Genomic DNA, 22,656 nt, shown 5'->3' with positions numbered 1-22,656 from the left:
TGGACTCCCCTTCTGCCTTTTCGACTTTGGACCTCGCCTCTCACCTCGGACTGTTTGCCACCAGTGTTCTCCCTGGATTACGACTTACCTTACGCCTCTTGACCACGAAACAAAGCAAAGCAGAGCAAAACAAAATGAACAAACGAAAACCCTCACGTCCCGCACTTGCATATAACACTGTTACGTGCCCAAGCGGTATTGTACGTCATCCTAACACTGCACCCCGGGGCGTACGGTATATGGGAACGAGCACGCCACGAATCGTCTCGAATCACTCCCTACAGCTGTAAGGCACCTTGAAGCGTGCACCCCCAACATTCTTCTTTGCGCATCTGTGAAAGGTAAACTCTTGAGCAAACTCTGAACCAGCTCTAAGGAAACTAATCCGATTAGACGTTACTTTGACTCATCCTTTAAGGGACCCTTGTTAATTGGAGAAATCAATGATTTCGAATGAATTCTGTATGCGTTAAAAGACAGCTATACACAGAAAACATGCAGGACACTTCTCATGATGTTTCCCGAGCCGAAACACAGTGCGTTTTTCCAAGCCATCTGACAAAGCCCGCCCACTGAAAACTGCAGCAAATCGTGTAAAGACGTTCAAGTTTGTAACTACTGCACGCACAGGAAGCAGAATAAATTCCTCTTTTCAAACTGTCAAAGGTTTGCTTTGCGAACACTGCAGGACATCGCACAATCTCTTTTGAACGGGGACAAACGATTTCTTATGGGGCACAGTAAGTACAGACGTTTAAAAAGCTCCACTCATGCCGACGATGCAGCATGAAGAAGCGCAACCTAACGTTTGCATTCCTAGCAAATTCCTTTTATTTTTTGATAAATAAAGACAGTCTTGTTTAACAAACAACACACACAACATTTTACATTGTCAATTCAATTCAAATCAATGTATTTCTATATAGCGCCTTTCACAACAAGGTTGTCCCAAGGCACTTAACAATGCAAGTTGTTAAGAGCCTTGTGCCTAATATGCCGCCTAGGTTACGTGCTGTCTCTTTGAGGCAAATGTTTAAATCCTCTGAGTTAAGTGCTGAAGTTATAGTAGTCCTATCAGTATTGTTGCCTCCGATCAACAGATCCTCATTTTTCTCAGAGTTGAGTAACAAAAAGTTTTCACACATCCAAGTATTTCCTTCCTTAATGCGTTTAACTAAACTGATAATAGAAGAGTTGTCGTTTGGTGTAAACAAAATGTTTATTTGAGTGTCATCAGCATATGAATGAAAGTTCATATTATTTTTTCATATTATCCTACCTAGCAGCAGCATGTAGAGAGAGAGAGCAATATTGGTCCCAGCACTGATCTTCTGGTACCCCAAATTGAACTGGTGACATTGATGAAGCAGTACAATTATTAGATATTTGAACATAATGAAAACGATGAGTAAAATGTGAAGTAAACCACTGAAGGACGGTTCCAGATAAGCCAACCTCAAACTCAAGCCTGTGTAACAAAACAGAGAGGTCAACTGTGTCAAAGGCAGCTCTAAGATCTAGAAGCACAAGCACTGTTGCATTCCCCGCATCAGTAGCTAAGAGAATATCATTTACGACTCTTGTTAATGCAGTTTCAGAAACCAGACTGAAATTTCTCAAGTATATTATTTGAATCCAGATACGATTGACGTTGGGCAACAACTATTCTCCCAAGACTTTTAGATTGAAATGGGACCTTTGAGACAGGCCTGTAGTTGTTAAGAACTTGTGGATCCAAATTTGACTTCTTAAGGAGCGGTCTAACAACCGCTACCTTAAATTGATCAGGTACAACGCCTGACGCAAGCGATGCATTCATCATACTAATTATAGGTCCTGCCAGTCCTTCGAGGGAATCTTTGACTAGCTGAGTGGGGATGGGATCTAGCGAACAGGTGGTTGACTTTGTCTTACGTCTGTGTTCATGAGTCCACCATAAGAAGAAATCTGAACAGGAGTGGTGATCATGCGAGGTCACCATGGAGGAAACCACTGCTCTCCCCCCAAAAAAACCACCACTGCCCCTCTCAAGTTTGCTAAAGACCACATGGATGTTCCACAGCAACTCCTGGAACAATGTTCTGTGGACAGACGTGACAAAAGTTGAACTTGTTGGTAAATGTGCACAGCGTTATTTTTGGAGATAACAAAACACTGCATACCAACTCCAAAACCTCATCCCACCTGGGAAGCATAGCGGAGGCTGTACAGCTTGCAATCATCGAGGGACCGATGAATTCCAAGATGTATCAGGAAATTCTACAGCAGAATGTCAGGGTGTCTGCCTGTGATCTAAAACTCGAAAGACGCTGGGTCATGCAGCATGACAAAAACAAAGGAGTACATCAACAACAGAGTGGCTGAAACAGAAGAAATTCCGTATTTTGGGATGGCCAAGTAAGAGTCCTGACCCCAATCCCATTGAAGTGCTGTGGCGTGATCTGAAGCAGGCCGTTCAGCGCAAGACATCCCAAAAATATACATGAACTGAAACAGTTTTTCATAGAGGAATAGGCCAAAATACCTCCTAACCGCTGCTCAGGTCTGACCAGCCGCTACAGAAAGTGGGGATTGAGGTTTTTGTCATAAAGGAGGTTCCACTAGCTCCTTAATATAAGGGTTCACGTACTTTTTCCATCAATGACCTTGATTGTTTAAACCATTTGGTCAATAAAGAAACAGCAATGTCAAATGTTGGGCGTGTGTTGTTTGTGAAATCAGACTCTCTTTATTAATTATTATGACTTAGATAAAGATAAGATCACATGTTAGGAGCCATTCATGCAGAAATCCACATCATTCCGAAGGGCTGTTTACAAAAGTTTTTCTCCCAACTGTATGTGAGAGAAAAGCAGAGACGCTCACTGAGTAAGGTGGAGTTGTAGCTTTGCAAATCACAAGGACATTTGTACGCTCAAAATGGGACAGGAGCACCCCAGATGGGACTCAAACCCACAATCGCTGTTTTAGGAGGCCAGTGTCTTAGCCATTAGGCCACTGGGGCACACTGGGGAGGGTCAATCACGCTGATGAGAGCCAGTTTTTTTTTCCTTTGCTTTTTCAAAGGGATCCCCAAAATTAGGGAAGTTAGGCAGCAGAAGGTTTACTGTGACCTGAGAAGGACCGGCATCCAATCACGGTGGTACACACACACACGCTCTCACTCATCTGAGCTACACGGCTACCAAGATGATCTCAGGTGCGCCGAGCTGGTACGGAACATATTGAACTGATCGACGACGAATTGTCTCTCAGACAGGCTTTTCACCTCTGAGCTCCCTGACTGACAGTGATCAGCTAGGTAGTGAAACAGTCAGCTGCTTCTAAGCCTTAAACAGCTGCATCTCGGCGCTTCCACGGAGAGATGATTTGAAAGCCGAACATCGCCTATTGGGAACACCTTTCTATCACTAGTTTAAGAGACTCTTAAGGTCTTGCAGAGGTGCCTGTCTAATAGCATGTGCTTTGCAAGCTATAGGTGTTTAGGCTGAGGCAGAATGCCTGTTAACAAAATGTTTTTCTAAAGGGGCCTCGCACTCTTTTCCAAGCAATGGTCACCATCCCCACCGAGTGTCACAATGTAGTCATGTCCTAGGACATCACCTGTTAGTCTCCATTTGTCTGCCACCAACACTTTAGGTTACGGAGTCACAACCGCACCCCGGAGACCAGAGGAGCCATTGGCGTTCTGGCGGCGCAGATTGGGCTGAAGGTGGGACGCTTGAATCTCGCTGTTGGAGGCCGTCTGAAACTGACCCAAGCCTTTCCCTTGAATTAAATGTAAATAAGAAATGAACCCCAGATGCACATGGAATCAATCACGTGTTTCCTTTGAGCCGTTTCAGAGACTGCTCCAGAGTTTACCTTGCACAGATGCGCAAAGATTAATGATGGGGGTGCACGCTTCCAGGCGTCTTACAACTGTAGGGACTGTTTAGAGACAATTCGTAGATTGTTCTCATTTCCCTCTATTCCCCGTGTTGCAGTGGTAGGATGACGTAAATTCCTGCTTCGACACGTAACGGCATTATAATCAAGTGCAGGAGCTGAGGGCTTTAGTTTTGTTTCGTTTTCCATGGCGTTCGTAAGCGCGCAAATCAAAGGCAATTCCTGCGTCTAACACGAATGTAAATGCTTTGGAAAGTGCAGTGTGGTGCAGCTTGTAAAATCCTTTTCCACATTTGTGGTTTGTTGATGTTTTTTCTGTCTGCCAAAGTTGCATTTTGACATCCGGACTGGGGGACTTCATCATTTGAACGTGAAGCCAGCCTTAAACCCTCTGAGGCATGTCTGTCTGCCGGCACGAATCTTGTGAAAGGTATTTTTTTTTTTAACGGAGAGCGACTTTAAAAAGGTTTCCGCAGCGACTTCGCACTCCGTGTTAGATTATAGGAGGAATGCGGCGGCAGCGAGCTCGCTTTTGTCATGGCCGAGTGGTTAAGGCGATGGACTCGAAATGCGTTGGGGCTTCCCCGCGCAGGTTCGAAACCTGCCGACTCCGGCGTCTGCCGCACGTCGCCTTGTGCCTGCGCGGCAAAGGCAAAGTGCCGCTTCTCCTTTCCCGGTACTATAAAAATGCTAAATCGCTTGGACCCGCTGCCATGGAAAGCAGTTCTTCAGATAACCACACATTCTGCGTTCGCACCTCTGGTGCTCTACTTATGCCTTTGAAAACCTAATGAATAAAGCTGAAAGAACCGACACGATATGTAGGTGCTCGTAAAGCACGCATTCAAGAACTGTTAACAGCAAGGGTTTCAGTGGGTTAACTGAGGAGAAGGCGTGATCGCTAATTGTTGACTTTTTATTTGGTGTTAGAAACACTCTTACTGTGCATGATGTGCAACAAATGTAGCCACAGAAATTGCATCACGCTTTCATGTATGCTATTGCAGACACCAACGTTGCCTAGATAGAAAACCGAAATAGCCGTGGGTTTGCTTGTTGGTCTGAAGGATCTCTCTTCGAATCTCTATCATTTGTCAATGGAAGTAAAAGGCGCTGCAATCTCATACGTTCAGAATCAAACCCGCAGCTGTTGTTCGACTTTATTTCTTGACTAATTACAACTGAGTGTCGCATGAGCAGTTACGTAAACTTGTCTGGTATATTTGAACACAAATGCCGTTCTTCAATTAAAACTAACAGTACATTGTCAGGGACATTCAGTTCTATACAAACAAGAGACAGACAAGAGAATATTTCTACCTTTCATGTGGACTACGTGTTGACTTACTGATCGGAATAATTGAAAAGTTCGGGTTCATAGCCGATGCAGTGCGTGCTAATTAGAACAACAGCAACGCTGAGCTCTCAGCACCGTACTGAGCCCAGGTGTTTTTCTAAAGCTGTCAGGTGCAGTTCATTTACATGAAGGAAATCTCTTACTGGGTACGATTACAATACAGTAAGTAGCACAGGCTACTTAGGGAGTAGCCTGATGCGTTTAAAAACGACCCGAGCCAGGCAGAAGTCGAACCTACAATCTTCTGATCCGTAGTCAGACGTGTTATCCATTGCACCACTGACCCTGGTGCAACACTGCAGGACTGCAACCCGGTGAGCTCAGCACTGCAACTAGTAAAATACCCCCGGTCCATTCTTTTCCAAAAGTGAGAAACACCTGTTTTCTACATTTTGTCTGTTTTAAAACCATATCTCTTTAAACCAAACCAAGAGTTTGTCTTTTGCTCTGATATTCTGATTCATTTCGATTTCAAAGAAAAAAAAACTACCTTCCAAAGCATCATAAAATTGTCCCTTCTTCCAGACTCTACTTCTCTCTTGTAGTAGTACAGCAGACCTTTCCAGGTGAGCAGATCACAGAGTCCGAAATGAGCTTCCTCCATCAAGCAAAGTACCTGAACATGACTCTGTCATCATAAAAGCGCCCCTGTAATAAAGAAATTCAATCTGAAATCAAGAGGGCAGTTGCCTACTGAAATACAAGAGGTCATCAATTTTAACCTAGCAACACATTAAAGGCTGCATCTATACAAGTACGATTCTAGAAATGCTCACCAGATTACGTTTTAAGAAGGAACTGCGCTTCAGGTTCTGCCGAGATCTTAACTCAGATGGCAGGATTCAGAGTCCGGAGTGCGGACTGATTGCGCACGGAGGGTCCATATACTGTGGATCCCTCAGTGATCTTCCGCGTATTCAAACCGCCAGCGTGTGACTCCCCTGTCCCCGTGACCTCATTGCTCTGCTCTCTCCTCTGTGCAGCCGAGCCCGATTCACGGTAAAGTGAAAAAAAAATATGCCCTCAACGTGAGATTTACTCTGGAGCAAGGATAGATGTTACCTTTTTATCATTGAACAGGATGTATGTGATGTGGCGACTAGGTTCAATTTTGTATCCTCTTTAAAAGATTAAGGACTGGGGTGAGCGTGATTTACCACCCTTTCAGCTAAGAACCCGACGTGCGCACCGTTTAAGCTGCATAGACTCGGTCGTTTAACTCTTCTCCATTAGCAGGGTTAAGGTTAAAGAAAAAAAACATTGCTGACTTCTTTTTTTTTTTGCCAGCTGCTAGCGCTGATTAGCAAGGTTTGTATTTCATGTTTTGCAAGTTGCATCCATTTTAAGAAAAACAAGTCGTGTTAAAGACAGGAAATGAATACTTGCATTTAATTAAGTCTAGCCGTAGGCAGTTATCCACTGGGATTCAGACCCAGGGTCTCCTGTTTACTAGACAGGCGCTTTAACCAACTAAGCCACAGAGCCCCGGGAGTGCTGTCCTTTTGCAGCCACTTGGACACACCACTCAGACACATCTGCATTCGGTGTGTGCTCCGCCTGCTCGCTGAGCAAGTTGCCACCTTTACATACAATAGCAACATCGACACCAAGAGAAAGGATGACAAATGGCTTTTATCTGGAACTTTTCATGTCCAAGGAGCTCAATGTGCTTTCTGTGTACAACAGGGCCACTGAACTCCACGCTGGCCACTGAACCACAGCAGTGGCTTGCTGGCTTGACATCTCCCAAGGAAAATGTTGAAATCGCATGTGGAACAGGAAAATGACCCTCGAGTACGAGGGAAAAAAAAGAAAAAGATCATCTGGAGCGCGCCAACCCAGTTGGGACAGCCCAGTTTTGTTGACGAGGTGGCCGAGTGGTTAAGGCGATGGATTGCTAGTCCATTGTGCTTTGCACGCATGGGTTCAAATCCCATCCTTGTCTGTTTCCATTCTGTTTTTGATCCCTATTGCTCAATGCACAGTGAAAGCATTGCATACATGTGTCTGACAATGAGAAATGGGCCCCTGAGACAGTCATTTGCCTGTTTCACAAATGATCGTATTTTACTAGAGATTCTGTTTGGGATTCAGATGTGCATTCGGACAGCAATCCCTTTCAAGAAATGATACGTTCTGGATGAGGTCAAAGGTGCTGGAACACTGTATTTAGGATGTGTTTGCAGTTATTCTGTGTTTCTAGCTTCAACCCAGTGATATATATATATATGCTCACTGATTTTTGGTACATGCCCAGGGCAATAATCATTATGAGGATTTATTTCCATATGTGCTAGAGGTAGTGTTGTGAAATTCTTCAACACACTGGATCGCAGGTTTAAACCTGCACTCTTACTCCTTAAATACCAACAAATGCAGATATGTAGCAATCATATTGTAGCGGACACTCATTTGCCTGTTTCACAAATGATCATATTTTACTAGAGATTCTGTTTGGGATACGGATGTGCATTCTGACAACAATCTCTTTCAAAAAATGATTTTACCTTATCGCAGCTTTGCCCCTCTTGCCTCTTTGGAAAATATCTCCATCTTGTGGTCGTTGTTGGTAATGTTTAGACAATATCTCCATCTTGTGGTCGTTGTTGGTAATGTCTAGACAATATCTCCATCATGTGGTCGTTGTTGGTAATGTCTTCTTATGCCCTTTTTTATTTCAATTCTTTATTAGTTGATTCTAGAATCTCTACAATAGAGCTGAAAATATCAGTTTTGTAGCAGACAATATGACATTAGTTATAGTCCAATTAAGACTTTATTACCCTGTTTGTAACATAACAAATTAAAATTGATTAAAACTAAGTTTGGAACACCAGGGAACATAAAAAATGATTTTTAGGAAAACCATGAGGTTCTCTGTGTCCGATGCCTGCAAGGGGAGAAAGCTAGAATCCTTTGCTTTTTCAAAATTTGAAAATAAACATCATATAACAACAGCTTTCATTCCTAGGAGTGAAAAATAACCATTTTTGAAGACATATTAGTTTCTAAAACACTACAATAAAGTTAAAAACATCCGTTTTATATTACTTTTAGTATTTTTAGTGAAATTAGTCATTTATTGCACTATTTTTAATATAATCTCTAATTAAAAGTGAATAGAATTAAGTTTGGAGCAACAAGGAACACAAAAAAAAAAGATTTTAAGGAAAAAAATGATGTCTTCTGTGCCAGGTGCCTGCAAGGGGAGAAAGCTAGAATCCTACCCAGGCTCCTGGAGCTCTGTCCTGGCTAAAGGAGGGTGAATCCATCCCCTTCAAAGCTCCATGAAAAAATGATCATTTAAAATTTGAAAAAAAAACATCATATAACAACAGTTTTCATTCATAGGAGTGAAAAACAACCATTTTTGAAGACATATTAGTTTCTAAAACACTACAATAAAGTTGAAAACATCCGTTTTATATTACATTAATTTTTGTGAAATTAGTCATTTATTGCACTATTTTTAATAAAATCTCTAATTAAAAGTGATTAAAATTAAGTTTGGAACAACAAGGAACACACAAAAAAAAGATTTTAAGGAAAAAAATATTGTCTTCTGTGCCAGGTGCCTGCAAGGGGAGAAAGCTAGAATCCTACCCAGGCTCCTGGAGCTCTGTCCTGGCTAAAGGAGGGTGAATCCATCCCATTCAAAGCTCCATGAAAAAATGATATTTTTAAATTTGAAAAAAAAAAAACATTATAGAACAACATCTCTTGGTCCACAGAGTGCAAAAATCCAACTTTGAAGAAAATCCATTGACTGATCCCCGAATCCTGAAGTTTCTTCGCATGATATCGGGCTTGCAACCACTTTCTGGAAAATTTTCAGCTCCATTGTAGAGATACTAGAATCAACTAATAGAGAATTAAAATAAAAAAGGGCATAAGAAGACATTACCAACAACGACCACAAGATGGAGATGTTGTCTAGACATTACCAACAACGACCACAAGATGGAGATATTGTCTAGACATTACCAACAACGACCACAAGATGGAGATATTTTCCAAAGAGGCAAGAAGGGCAAAGCTGCGATAAGGTAAAATCATTTTTTGAAAGAGATTGTTGTCAGAATGCACATCCGTATCCCAAACAGAATCTCTAGTAAAATATGATCATTTGTGAAACAGGCAAATGAGTGTCCGCTACAATATGATTGCTACATATCTGCATTTGTTGGTATTTAAGGAGTAAGAGTGCAGGGGGTTTAAACCTGCGATCCAGTGTGTTGAAGAATTTCACAACACTACCTCTAGCACATATGGAAATAAATCCTCATAATGATTATTGCCCTGGGCATGTACCAAAAAATCAGTGAGCATATACATATATCGCTGTGTTGAAGCTAGAGACACAGAATAAGTGCAAACACATCCTAAATACAGTGTTCCTGCACCTTGACCTCATCCAGAATGTATCGTTTTTTGAAAGCGATTGCTGTCAGAATGCACAACTGAATCCCAAACAGAATCTCTAGTCAAATATGATCATTTGTGAAACAGGCAAATGAGTCTCTCAGGTGCCCATTGCTCATTTTCAGACACATTTATGCAATACTTTCACCATGCGTTGAGCAATAGGGATTAAAGATACCAGAGGTAAGGTTTAAAAGTGATTCTGAGGTGCAACACATCAGCGAAACAGCTAGGCATCTGAAATGCGGGGTTTGAGAGCCCTTCAGGGAACACCGTACCCTAAAGGTACCAGAAGTCCACTAGTATAAGCATTAAGTCACTGTCAGCCCTGTTGCAATGTAATTGCTACATATCTTCATTTCTTTGGTTTTTAAGGAGTAAGAGTGCAGGGGGTCTAAATCTGCGATCCAGTGTGTTGAAGTATTTCACAACACTACCTGTAGCCCGTCTGGAAATAAATCCTCATTCTGATTATTGACCTGGGCATGTACCAATAAATCACTGAGTATATATATATATCACTGTGTTGAAGCTAGAGACCTGTATGTAATAATATGATGCTAAAATGTTATTTTCACATGTAAGAAAACCGGCTCAGGGACGCCAAATATGTAATGTTGCCATAGCAAAATTAAATGTAGGGGGTCTCTGAAGGCACCAGTTCTGTAGGGTTTGGGCATTTACTGAGACAATTATTAATTGTAGCAGTAAATCACAAAGTTGATTCTTTTGATAGCTTTAGAATCCAACCATGTGACATAACTCAAACAACGCGCACACACAGGTACTAATACACGAGGATACATTTATTAATACATAAAATATGCATGTAAACCTAACAGATCTTATCAAGAGGGTTATCAGAATACAAAAGATATATATTCAGTCAGTTACGAAGTGTTACACATATCAAGAGGACATACGTTCAGTATATCATTCATTAAGACCGTTTCGTTAATGAACTTGGTTATAACTTCTACATTAGATACTCAAACAAGTACATAACTCTTAGGAATTAAATTGATATCAACTGGTTGGGATAACAATTGAATTCTCGAGCTGTAATGCATTGAAGTTGAATACTCATCCAATCTTTGGGGATTCAGATCTTCCTGCGGGCACAAAGAAACAGTTGCAGGCTGTTGCTGTCCAATCCGCGCTCTCTGGCTCCGTGCCAGGCTGTGCTGTGCGGCTTGCGACGCTGCACTGCTGATGCTCACTGTTGGCTTTAACTAGCAAAGTTTGTGCACAGGAGAAAAGATGACTGTGGGTCCCAGCAAGTCAGGAAGAGGACCGGTTCGTTCCTAATGAAGAGCTAGTTCTGAATAGTGATTCAGCTGTCCACAGTTCCGACCTGTTCACGAGGCCTGCTGCTGGTGCTAACCTCGGGTGGATCCTCTGGTTATTCTCTGGCAACCTCCGCTCTAGACTCTTAGAACAAAGGAAAGTTCTGGCACTCGGACACACTGGCCGTTCCGTGGTTGTCCGGGCTGAGTCTCAGGATGGTCAGGAGGCGCGCTGCGAGAATGTCCTGCCCTTGGGAGCCTTCTGCTCCTGGGCCGTCCTGCCCTGGAATTCTCCTTTGAATTCCCTTTAGAATTGTCCACAGAATCCTCTGAATCCTCCCTTCTGAATCTTACTGAATCTCACAGGCTCTCTGTGTTGCCTGTTTTTACCTGGAGGAACTTCAGCTCATTGATTGGCTGAAAGTTCCATGGGCATCAGAGTCCCACGTGGGTTACTCGGCCCTACCAGTCCCTGATTGATTGATCAAGGTGAGATATGAGTCACTTAGTCCTGACACTTAGTAATGCAGTCCAGATGTCCAACTGGCACTCCCTAGACAGATAGGCGCCAATGGATGACCATTGATCATGATAGCCAGGCTTAGCTAAGTGCATCCCCCTTTGGGAGCTGTCCTAGGACCTTAAATCACCCTGCAGAACAGTTTCTCTGTGGCTGCACCACAGAGATGAACAGAGAAATGGGGCCTCATTTGGGAAGGCTCAGAACACTTAATTCTGCCTTATTAATAAGCCTCGCCGCTACATATCCCCCCTTTTTGAAGGTCATGAGGTCCTGAGGCGTTGTTGCCTTCAAAACAAAACAGAGTTAAGTGATGTCCCTTGCCATTAGAACATTAATCTTAAATGTCCACATTACTCCTCGAGAATTCATACCGGAACCAGCGTTGGATACAAACAGGATGAATAACATCTGGAGTATGTATAAACACGGTAGGAGACATTATCTAAGTCTAGGAATTACACATCAGGAAGTTCACTGTCAATATCTGATACCTCTGTAGTACATATTTGGGGAGAAATCACTTCCTTTCTTTTGACATGCTACCTTTGACTCATTCATGCTACCCAGATTACATTTTGATGCAAGAGTACAGCATTCAGAGTACACTGTCAGTCATGATCCAGCTTCCCAGCAGCAGTGTTACAATAACAACAGTTCCTGTTCCCAGCCCCGCGATAAACCACAACACCTGTGTTGGGTATCTGCTTGGGTGGTTTGGAGGTTTGTTCCATTAAAGCAAACTAACTACCTGTACCTCTTCAGGGCTTACTGTTTCTTGGATTTCTATCCAATTCAATAGTGTGGCACCTGAAGGCATCCATGACCTCAAGTTTGGTCTTATGTTGTCTGGTTCCAGACCGTACAGTGTTAAGTTACCATGCTGTACTATGGCCTCCTCGGGAACTTGCAGGAAAACTGTTTGATTAGGTAGCTGCATTGTGGTAGCTGTATCATGCCTGTCACAAGTCATAGTGTCAGTTAAATGTGGTGTGCTGACCAGCCATTTACTTCCTACCTGCTCTTCATGGGGTTCATTAACCTCCCTCTGCTCGTTAGTAGCTTTACACCCTTCATTGGTGAATCGTTTAGACACAGCCAATGGATAGCTTTGGTAGCCATACCCATCTCAAGATTTGGAACCAAATTCAATCTTGGATTGCCTTCTGGGTGAGCTATGAGCGATGGGGTTAATGTCACATACTCCTCTACTGAGAAGAGTGGAATCAAGTGGGTTGGGAATCGTGCCGTGGTTAGACTAGCTACAGTGGCACTAAGCTCCCTTAATAGGTCTTGTGTCAACATTCTGGCCTGTTGCACACAAGCATAAACCCACTGTATAACACCAACAATCATGTCCACTGGTTGGGGAATAAGGTTTAACCCTGTTGCATAGGAAATTGCCTGTAGGGTTTTCCCTAAGCTTTCCAACTTTTGCTGCTGTCGATACAGTCTGTCACTACCCTCCGGCATCTCTGACCCCTGCCTTCTTGGGGCAGTCAGGGTGAGAGTGCCAGTAGCACACAAACCTACCAGAAAAAAGCAAACGTGCAACAGTGGCGGCAGCAATCAGTCCTCCCAAAAGTCTTTTCGGGTGGCTGATCCCAGTCATCTCCTTCTGAGTGACTGTCGCCTTTCTAAGCTGGCGCAGCGTGTACATGGTGTCTTTCTCAGTATGCCCTGTGGCATCTTGGGCACCAACATCCTGGAAATATGGGGAGATCTGACGCAGCTGCTGATGCTGCTCCTCCTTTTCCAGGGCATCTGCTTTTTCGATTTGTTCATGCCTGTGCTCTAGGAACCCTGCAGGGGGTGGTGCAGCGGTAGAGCATGCCTGACCCTCGGCTGAGTGGTCATCTGGAGCACCTGAGTGATCTGGGATTGTTACCCCATTCTCACTGTTCAGGTCCACCCTGTACACTTCCTGATTGAGGAATCCCTTTATCGGCATGTTTACAATCGTTCGCTGGGCGTGGGTGTAGGACACCTGCTCGCTCCCCCCTTCCCTTGCTAGGGGTTCAGGGAGCTGCCCCAGCACTGGGATAGCTAGTTCACTGTCTTTGAACTTACTATCACTCACCAGGCCCATGTCAGTGCAGGCGGGGATTCTGACACCCCTCTTTGCGATGTCCTGCACTGGCAGGCGGGTGACTTGACCATCCAGCTCCAGTCTGGCTGAACCACTGTTGGTCAGACTCAGACTGACAGACTGAGCTGGTGGCTGTAAGAAAACCGGCTCGGCTTTCATTCCCTGTCCCTTCTGGGGGACTGGGTGTGTTGGCAACCCTGCCGTTGAGGCAGGAACAATCAGGTCAGTCTCACTCACTACCTGGTAGTTGTGAGAAATAATGTTACCTGACTGCAGGTTCCCTGGGTCACAGCAGAGGGAATCGGCATCTGGGATCAGGTGTGTCCACAGCGCAGTAGTCTCAGCGTCCAGCTGGACCTCCTGTCTAACCTGTGAATGTTGCACCAGGGGCACCTGGCGGTGGCCCTGTGACAGCTGCTCAAGCAGATCCTTACTAATAGAGGACCTCTCAGGGCTAAGGGTGAGAGCTACATCACCAACCTGCTCTCCTGCCATCTGGATCCCTTCCACCACTGCAGGGTGGTGTTCCTGACCCCTCTTGGGTGCCAGGGTGCACAGGGAAAGCTCCTTTTCATCGCCAGGTGGGGAGATCTGCTCCTCTTTAGGGATGTAAAAGGTGTGTGCTTTACCTGGTGGATCAGGCGGCTGCTTGGAGCACCGCTCCTGTGGCATGGAGGCTGTTGGGACCTTGGCCGGGACACGACTTCCCTGTATATCCGGGGAACAAGGAAATATTTTTATTTCTTGTCCAGAGGGAACAGAAGGAATCTCCACATAGGCTTCTGTGTTCGGTGGGCACTGTGTGAGCACAGTCTGCCTCTTGGCCCCCCTTTCCTTCTGTACAGAAGGCTTAGGAGCCTTGACCTGTTTCCACACTTTGCCTTTCTGGTGATCCACCAAAGGTTCCTCTCTGAGTCGCATGCCCTTTTCTTTTTCAACCCGTTTGAGCTTGCCGTGTGACATCAAACACCTTTCAACCTCAGTGTCAATAAGTGTCTCACAGTGTAAGACATCTCCCATGGCAGCCTTGAGGTAAAAGCTTCTTGCTTTTCCTCTGTGTTTTACTGCCTGCTCTGTGACTTCAGGGGTGGAGTCAGCACTCACTTGGGAGTGGCTGAATTCATCCAGGCAGGAACCCTTCCGCTCAATCAGATAGACTGAGGGAGGGAGAGGGGGCGGGTCTCCGCCTCCTCCAGTGGAGAGTATCAGCTCATTCACGCTTCCGGCAGCCTTGGGGAGCGGTTGTCCCTGTCCTAATAAAGCTTGTTCAAGCCTGGCCAGGCGGGTGGCTACTGAATCCTTTTGTTCAGCTTTATCTAGCCCTTTCCCTCCCCCGGTGTTCTCATGGCACTTAGGACGCTGGGTGTGGTCCTGTGTGCATGCTTTGGAACGGGGCTTAGCCAGCTCAGGAGCCTGTGCTCCTTCGAGCAGGGGGGAATTAACCCTGCTGGCTCTGACGGCAAACACAGTCACTTTAACAGCTTTTTGCTCAGAGCGACTTTGGACATCATACTCCCAGGCTTTCTGCACGAATCTCTTAATATCAGTCATTTTCATGGTCTGTGCATCTGTATGCATTAAGATCATCTTTCTGACTGACGGGTGGAGATTCGCAATGAATAAACCCTTGAAATGTGTGTTCTCTTCGCAACCCTCATCATTTCGCCCTGCAAAATAAGTTCGTCTAAGTCTCTCGTAATATTCGCGAGGGGACTCTGCTCTCTTGTGCTTAATGTTAAGAGCGGCGGCTATCGCAGCAGTCGGGTCAATAAACGCAGTGTATTCTTCGATAAGTGCTTGACAAAGCTGCTCAAAATCATTACAGACTTCTTTCATCTGCCTAGCCATCCACTCATGTACAGCTCTGCTGGTAGTTTTCCTGACCAGAAACACTTTCTCCTGTTCTGTGGCGTTTGGCAGATACTGCAGGGTATACCTGAGGTCCTGAATATAACTCTCAATATTATTCTTTGACACTGCGGGGTCAAATCTCTCTATGTCCTTCGCTAGCTCTCTCAGAGAATGGAGATTTATCCTTCTAGCTTCTCCGCTGACGGAGATATGGAAGAGATCGTGGTCAGACCTGTCGCTGCTAGAGAGAGTGCTTAATAGCGACTCGAATTCAGACCTTTTAGCAACCATCGTTAAACTTAAAGAGTATTACTTTTAAGTACGAAATCACAGTTTTACCACAGAAAACCACAAGATCAAGTATGCAATCAACCCGGTAGATCGCAAAAGATCACAAAACAATCAAGCACTGCTTAAAGAGCAAGGGGAACTTTTTTTTCTTTCGGCTTTCAGCACACCGTATTGTTGTGTATGAAACCCGCGGCGTTTTATATTGAATTATTCCGCTTGGTTGACTCATTTCAGTCTTGCCACGCCCACCCAGGGACGCCAAATAATGTAAGAAAACCGGCTCAGGGACGCCAAATATGTAATGTTGCCATAGCAAAATTAAATGTAGTGGCTCTCTGAAGGCACCAGTTCTGTAGGGTTTGGGCATTTACTGAGACAATTATTAATTGTAGCAGTAAATCACAAAGTTGATTCTTTTGATGGCTTTAGAATCAAACCATGCGACATAACTCAAACAACGCGCACACACAGGTACTAATACATGAGGATACATTTATTAATACATAAAATATGCATGTAAACCTAACAGATCTTATCAAGAGGGTTATCAGAATACAAAAGATATATATTCAGTCAGTTACGAAGTGTTACACATATCAAGAGGACATACGTTCAGTATATCATTCATTAAGACCGTTTCGTTAATGAACTTGGTTATAACTTCTACATTAGATACTCAAACAAGTACATAACTCTTAGGAATTAAATTGATATCAACTGGTTGGGATAACAATTGAATTCTCGAGCTGTAATGCATTGAAGTTGAATACTCATCCAATCTTTGGGGATTCAGATCTTCCTGCGGGTACAAAGAAACAGTTGCAGGCTGTTGCTGTCCAATCCGCGCTCTCTGGCTCGGTGCCAGGCTGTGCTGTGCGGCTTGCGACAGCGCTGCTGATGCTCACTGACCGGCTAGTTAGTGTTGGCTTTAACTAGCAAAGTTTGTGCACAGGAGAAAAGATGACTGTGGGTCCCAGCAAGTCAGGAAGAGGACCGGTTCGTTCCTAATGAAGAGCTAGTTCTGAATAGTGATTCAGCTTTCCACAGTTCCGACCTGTTCACGAGGCCTGCTGCTGGTTACTCTCTGGCAACCTCCACTCTAGACTCTTAGAACAAAGGAAAGTTCTGGCACTCAGACACACTGGCCGTTCCGTGGTTGTCCGGGCTGAGTCTCAGGATGGTCAGGAGGCGCGCTGCGAGAATGTCCTGCCCTTGGGAGCCTTCTGCTCCTGGGCCGTCCTGCCCTGGAATTCTCCTTTGAATTCCCTTTAGAATTGTCCACAGAATCCTCTGAATCCTCCCTTCTGAATCTTACTGAATCTCACAGGCTCTCTGTGTTGCCTGTTTTTACCTGGAGGAACTTCAGCTCATTGATTGGCTGAAAGTTCCATGGGCATCAGAGTCCCACGTGGGTTACTCGGCCCTACCAGTCCCTGATTGATTGATCAAGGTGAGATATGAGTCACTTAGTCCTGACACTTAGTAATGCAGTCCAGATGTCCAACTGGCACTCCCTAGACAGATAGGCGCCAATGGATGACCATTGATCATGATAGAAAGGCTTAGCTAAGTGCATCCCCCTTTGGGAGCTGTCCTAGGACCTTAAATCACCCTGCATGAATAGTCTCTCTGTGGTTGCACCACAGAGATGAACAGAGAAATGAGGCCTCATTTGGAAAGGCTCAGAACACTTAATTCTGCCTTATTAATAAGCCTCGCCGCTACACACATATATTAATGTAATAAATGATTGCTTATGCTTTATAAATAAATCTAATTAAAATAAAAGCTTAAGTTTTGTATTAATCTTGTACCATAGAACATGATTTTCTTTGTATTTCAAGCCCACAAAGTGTCCAAATGTTCTATGATCATTTCTTTCATCATTAGGGACTAAATATACCAAACGTATGATGCTAAAATCCTGAAAAAAGGATAGGCTCCATTTCATCAGTAGATTGGAGTCCAAAACTGATTTGGGTCAATATACATTACCTTTGAAGATAAGGTACAGTCTACTGTAGGGAACCATCAACTTAGAAAGCATTGGCCTTCCCTGGGGGTCAGGTAGGTGCAAAAGATAAACCTTTATCCTATCTTTATCTTAAGATAAGTGTCCAAGCAGTATTTTTCCAAGTTTCACCAAGCTCATCATGTTGCCATAGTAGACAAAGTTCTATAAAATGTTAAATAACTTTAGAAAAAAGCATCTTGGTCTTTCAGTACTGTACAAGGTGAATTAAACTGTCCCTGGTAATAAAAAGTAATTAGAAGCATCCCAGAAACTTTATCTCTAGAAACATTAGCTGTTTTATATCATGTAATTTAGTGTGATGTTGTCAGAATTCAAGGACATTATCACACACAGAAATTGGTTCAGTTAAATCTAAAAAATACAGCTAAACATGGGTTTAAATGTAAAATAGAAGTCTTAGACTTCGTCTTAAGACGAAGGTGCGAAGTCTTAAGACTTCGCACCGGAGACTTAGAAGTCTCCGGTGCTAGAGCCGTACATTTTCTAGCGGTGGCTGAACATGGTATAGTAGGCCAACGTCGGTATCGAGCAGTGACAGTAACAGTACTTACTGCGCCCCATAAGAAATCGTTTGTCCCTGTTCAAAAGAGATTGTGCGATGTCCTGCAGCGTTCGTAAAGCAAACCTTTGACAGTTTGAAAAGAGGAATTTATTCTGCTTCCTGTGCGTGCAGTAGTTACAAAGTTGAACGTCTTTACACGATCTGCTGCAGTTTTCAGTGGGCGGGCTTTGTCAGATGGCTTGAAAAAAAGCACTGTGTTTCGGCTGAACTCCACACTCATGAGCAGTGTCCTGCATGTTTTCTGTGTATAGCTGTCTTTTAACACATACAGAATTCATTTGAAATCATTGATTTCTCCAATTAACAAGGGTCCCTTTTTGAACCTGCGAGAAGCATTCTTTCAATGTAACAGATTTACTCCGGGGAAAGGCAGCATGACATTGAGAGTAGCTCAAGCTTTCAGCACCCGTATCGGACTGCGTGTATGCAGACACCACTCAGAATCCCCTGTAAGATTCTCCCTCAATTCCGTTTTTCAGTGCTTTAGCTCTTTCAAAAGGCTTCGCTTTGCTAGTCACAATCCAAGGCTCATGATAGCATTTGAAAACATTCACCACTGCGTTAGCCGGGAATCGAACCCGGGTCAACTGCTTGGAAGGCAGCTATGCTCACCACTATACCACCAACGCATGCCCACAGGAAGTCTGCAGGACACCACCAGAGAATGCTTTTTTTTTAATTTTTTTTATTAAACATAGAATTTACAAATACAAATACAACAAGAGGATCAGAGTCATGTACAAGAGAAAAAAAACGCAGCAGAAAAAAGCATTTAACTACCAGAGGTAATTAAGTAATTATGTGATCAAATTGTATATTTTACACGTATCATATTTTCCTTGCTTTAATATTTCTCAATTATTTATAAACTTTAGTTTCAACATGCATGCGTTTCCTGTAAAAAATAAAACTCAGCACACAGTTTTTCTTTTAACAACATTTCGAGTACCTCTGGCATTCATGAAAAAGACATACACAAAAGCAAATAACTAACTCTAAGACTGTCTAAACTATTGAGTTTTTCAAAGAACCAGAACTATAACAGTCCTTAACACTTAACTACACCATTCCAAACTAACACTAAAGAAACACTAGTATATACTGGTATAACAAATAAAACCAAACATAATCATTAACTGAGCAGTCACTGGGAGCAAATCTCCTTCCCGTCCACAAAGGCCCTCGCTCCCACAAAGTAGGCTCTCCTCCCCTCTCTTCTGGCAGCTTCAACCTGGGGCCACAGCTGGTTCCTGGTACTCCTGTCCGCAGCAGACAGGTCCTCTGCAAACCTCAGTTTGTTCCCATTCAAATACTCATTCCCCCTCGCCGCTCGCCACAGCATGTCCCTCGCCGTCCTCTTGGTGAACTGTATTATAATCGATCTGGGGAGCACTTGCCCAGACATGTTCGCTCTCCCGAGCTTGTGAACAAAGTCAATGGCCGATATTACATCCTCCTGGTCCGGCAGGGTCCTTTTACAGATACCCTTCACTGTTGCAACAAGGTCCTTATCACGTTCCTCTTTAACTCAAATAATTTTAAATTCCATCATCGACGGTATCTATCTACATCGTTCACTTTCAATTCAAGTTCTTTAATATGCTTTTCTTGTTTGGTATTTACTTGTTTAAGAACTTTTACTTCACTCTTTAAGTCTTCAACCTCTTTAAACACACAGTCCATGGACTTTTTAAGACTTTCGATTGCGACTGTATTAGATCAAGTCATTTCCTTCAGCTCACCCATGCTCTGTGCCATCATGTTGAAGATGTTGGTCTGGAGCTCCTCCAGCGTCAGGTCGCCCCTTCCTCTCTTGGCTGCCGGGGTTTTCACAGGTGTGCTGGGCAGGGACTCCGGCTCTTCCTCTGGCAGCTGAGTCTCACTTGGGCTGCGAGCGCTCGCGTACGAGCGCATCTCCAGCACTCTTTCCACGTCCCCTCCAGCTGCTTCACTTTTCCCTTTAGTTGCCATCAATTTTCTTGTAGTGCTATACATATACGAGTGAGGTATCTTAGAGTTCTCCTTCGAAGACCCAGCACTCTCTTTTCTTTTCCCAGTGTTACTCATATCGAAATTCTTAAACCTAAAAAAAATCGTTTTTTTTTCTTTCAATTATAACTGAAGTTTAAACAAGTAGTGTTAAGTCCTTATTTTTCTGTAGTCAAAAAAAGCAAAAATTAACATTCAGGTCATGAAAAACTCAAAAAAAATCCTCAACCACTAAACTTTACCTCCCACCTGAGCGCCATCTTGAACGCCCCTACCACCAGAGAATGCTCACGATTTCGGAAGCTGTCTCCGGGACGTGCTGATTCCACACATCCTGAATAAATCATGATATTGTTAGTTGCTGTAGCTAGACGTTCAAATGAGTTTCATGGCCAGATGGACTGTTTCCTCCAGCGGTATAGTATTGCAGTGAGACAGCACGATGCCTGCAAGACTATGTCACGCTAAACGCCACAGATTGTGTTTGTCCGTTCATGTCAGTTGTCCTGCAGCCACGGGAAGTGGGACACAAACATGCCGCAATGCTTTCAAGACGTTAGGATTTGTTTGTGCAACATCCGAGAAGAGTACTTGTGGCTTGAATGTGAACTGTACGTGCCCGCCCCCTTTCCTCTGTAGTGCATGAGTTCCTCCCGGCATGCCCTTCGTCATTGTTCTGTCATCTTGTATTTAAAGGGTTGTATTTCTGCTGCTGAAAAGAATCAACGGGTTTCTTTGTTCCCAACGGAGCCCTTGTCTGTCATGAAATTCTTCAAAACCTCAAGCTAGAAGAAGACGACAAATATGAAGCGTTACAGCAACGACATGCCATGAGACGATTGATAACGATTTCCATAGGATCCCCGCGGTTGCCTGGCAACCGTCAGCTTTGCGCAGTGGCAGTATCGTAGCCTGTGAGGTTTAGCCGAGGCGGGATTATTGCTAGTTGAAAACTTTTCCCAATACCCCGCTTCCGCCGGTTTGCAATACAATCGGCGAAAGCAATTTTTGACAGTCTCGTTAGAGACTGAGCAAGGTGTTTAAAGACAGATTTGGTCATGGTGACATCATGGTAGAAAGAAGCGAGCTTGTTCCCAGTGGGCATTGATTCGTCGAATATACGTATATTTACGGTGAAATTACGGCTATACGTATATATACGTCGCCTCGAAGTATAATCAACGTCGAATTGCAACCGTAAAATTGACGACATTAACAAACGCATATATAACGTCGAAAACACATCTAACACAGTGCCTGAGGCTTTTTACTGTATGTATCGTGTGTGCCGCAACTAGGAGTATACGGCACTCTGCACAGTGTACGAAGTAAATTATTTTCACAGCAAATAATTTACACGTGTATAATAAATATAGTAAATATAATAAATTAATTACTGCGAAAATAATTTACTTCGTACACTGTGCAGAGTGCCGTATACTCCTAATTGCGGCACACACGATACATACAGTAAAAAGCCTCAGGCACTGTGTTAGATGTTTTTTCGACGTTATATATGCGTTTATTCATGTCGTCGATTTTACGGTTGCAATTCGACGTTGATTATACTTCGAGGCGACGTATATATACGTATAGCCGTAATTTCGCCGAATCAATGCCCACAGCTTGGCATACAAGGGTTTTGCTGAGGGGGTCTTGCCACCTGCCTGAAAAAAAACAGTAAAGTGTTTGAGTGCCTATAGAGTTTCTATTTTTATTTTCTTGACAAAAGTCCCCCATCAGTGCGCGGTGCCCGAGGAAAAATCTGTAGGGGGGCGTCTGAAATTCTGAGGGGGGAGTGATATTTCGGTTGAAACGGAGCTGTACGGTGCAGCTACCCAAATGAAATCTCGCAGCTATGCCATTGATTAGTGCTTCATGATAGAAGATAACGACTAGCAATCTGGTATTTGCGATGAAGTTCAGTTTCACATTTTTCGTCACTCTCAAGGTTTGTATTGCCTGGAGCGAAAAGTACCATAAGCGTTCATTTTTGCAGCTACATGGACGTTCTGAATCGTTAAGAAAAAAATGTTGTAAAACCAACAGAAAGCACAGACTGCTATAACTAGTCCTAGTTATATAACGATTTTAAGTATAATGATAAACTACTGCAAGGAATCGGTCCACCTGAGCAAACAGGATCGTAATGTTGACACTCAATAATATGTGCAGTTCCTGGACGGATAGCCCTCCTGCCCATCAAACAGACTGAGTGACTGTTCGTGTCATTTAGTGTTGTCTGACCATTGACAAAGTACAACTATTTTTTTAGGGTGCAAATTAAGTTAGGTAAAACTTTTTGCCCAAAACTGAAGGGGCGACATTCCCCCCTCCCCCCGTGATGCCAGGCCTGTCCCCATCCT

General features: G+C 43.7%; 3 non-coding genes across 3 annotated transcripts; 2 read left to right on the top strand and 1 right to left on the bottom strand.

The window, feature by feature from the left end:
* Positions 1-7,108: 7,108 nt before the first annotated feature.
* trnas-gcu (transfer RNA serine (anticodon GCU)) lies at positions 7,109-7,190 on the top strand. Its single transcript has one exon. It is a non-coding gene; the product is annotated as a tRNA-Ser (tRNA).
* Positions 7,191-18,858: 11,668 nt separating this feature from the next.
* Positions 18,859-18,930, bottom strand: trnag-ucc (transfer RNA glycine (anticodon UCC)). Its single transcript has one exon. It is a non-coding gene; the product is annotated as a tRNA-Gly (tRNA).
* A 2,245-nt stretch (positions 18,931-21,175) lies between these two features.
* LOC138228234 (U4 spliceosomal RNA) lies at positions 21,176-21,317 on the top strand. Its single transcript, XR_011185320.1, has one exon. It is a non-coding gene; the product is annotated as a U4 spliceosomal RNA (small nuclear RNA).
* The last annotated feature ends 1,339 nt before the right edge of the window (positions 21,318-22,656 follow it).

The sequence above is a fragment of the Lepisosteus oculatus genome, unplaced genomic scaffold, assembly GCF_040954835.1.
Source record: "Lepisosteus oculatus isolate fLepOcu1 unplaced genomic scaffold, fLepOcu1.hap2 HAP2_SCAFFOLD_40, whole genome shotgun sequence".
NCBI lineage: Eukaryota > Metazoa > Chordata > Actinopteri > Semionotiformes > Lepisosteidae > Lepisosteus > Lepisosteus oculatus.
This window is presented reverse-complemented; position numbering and strand designations above follow the sequence as displayed.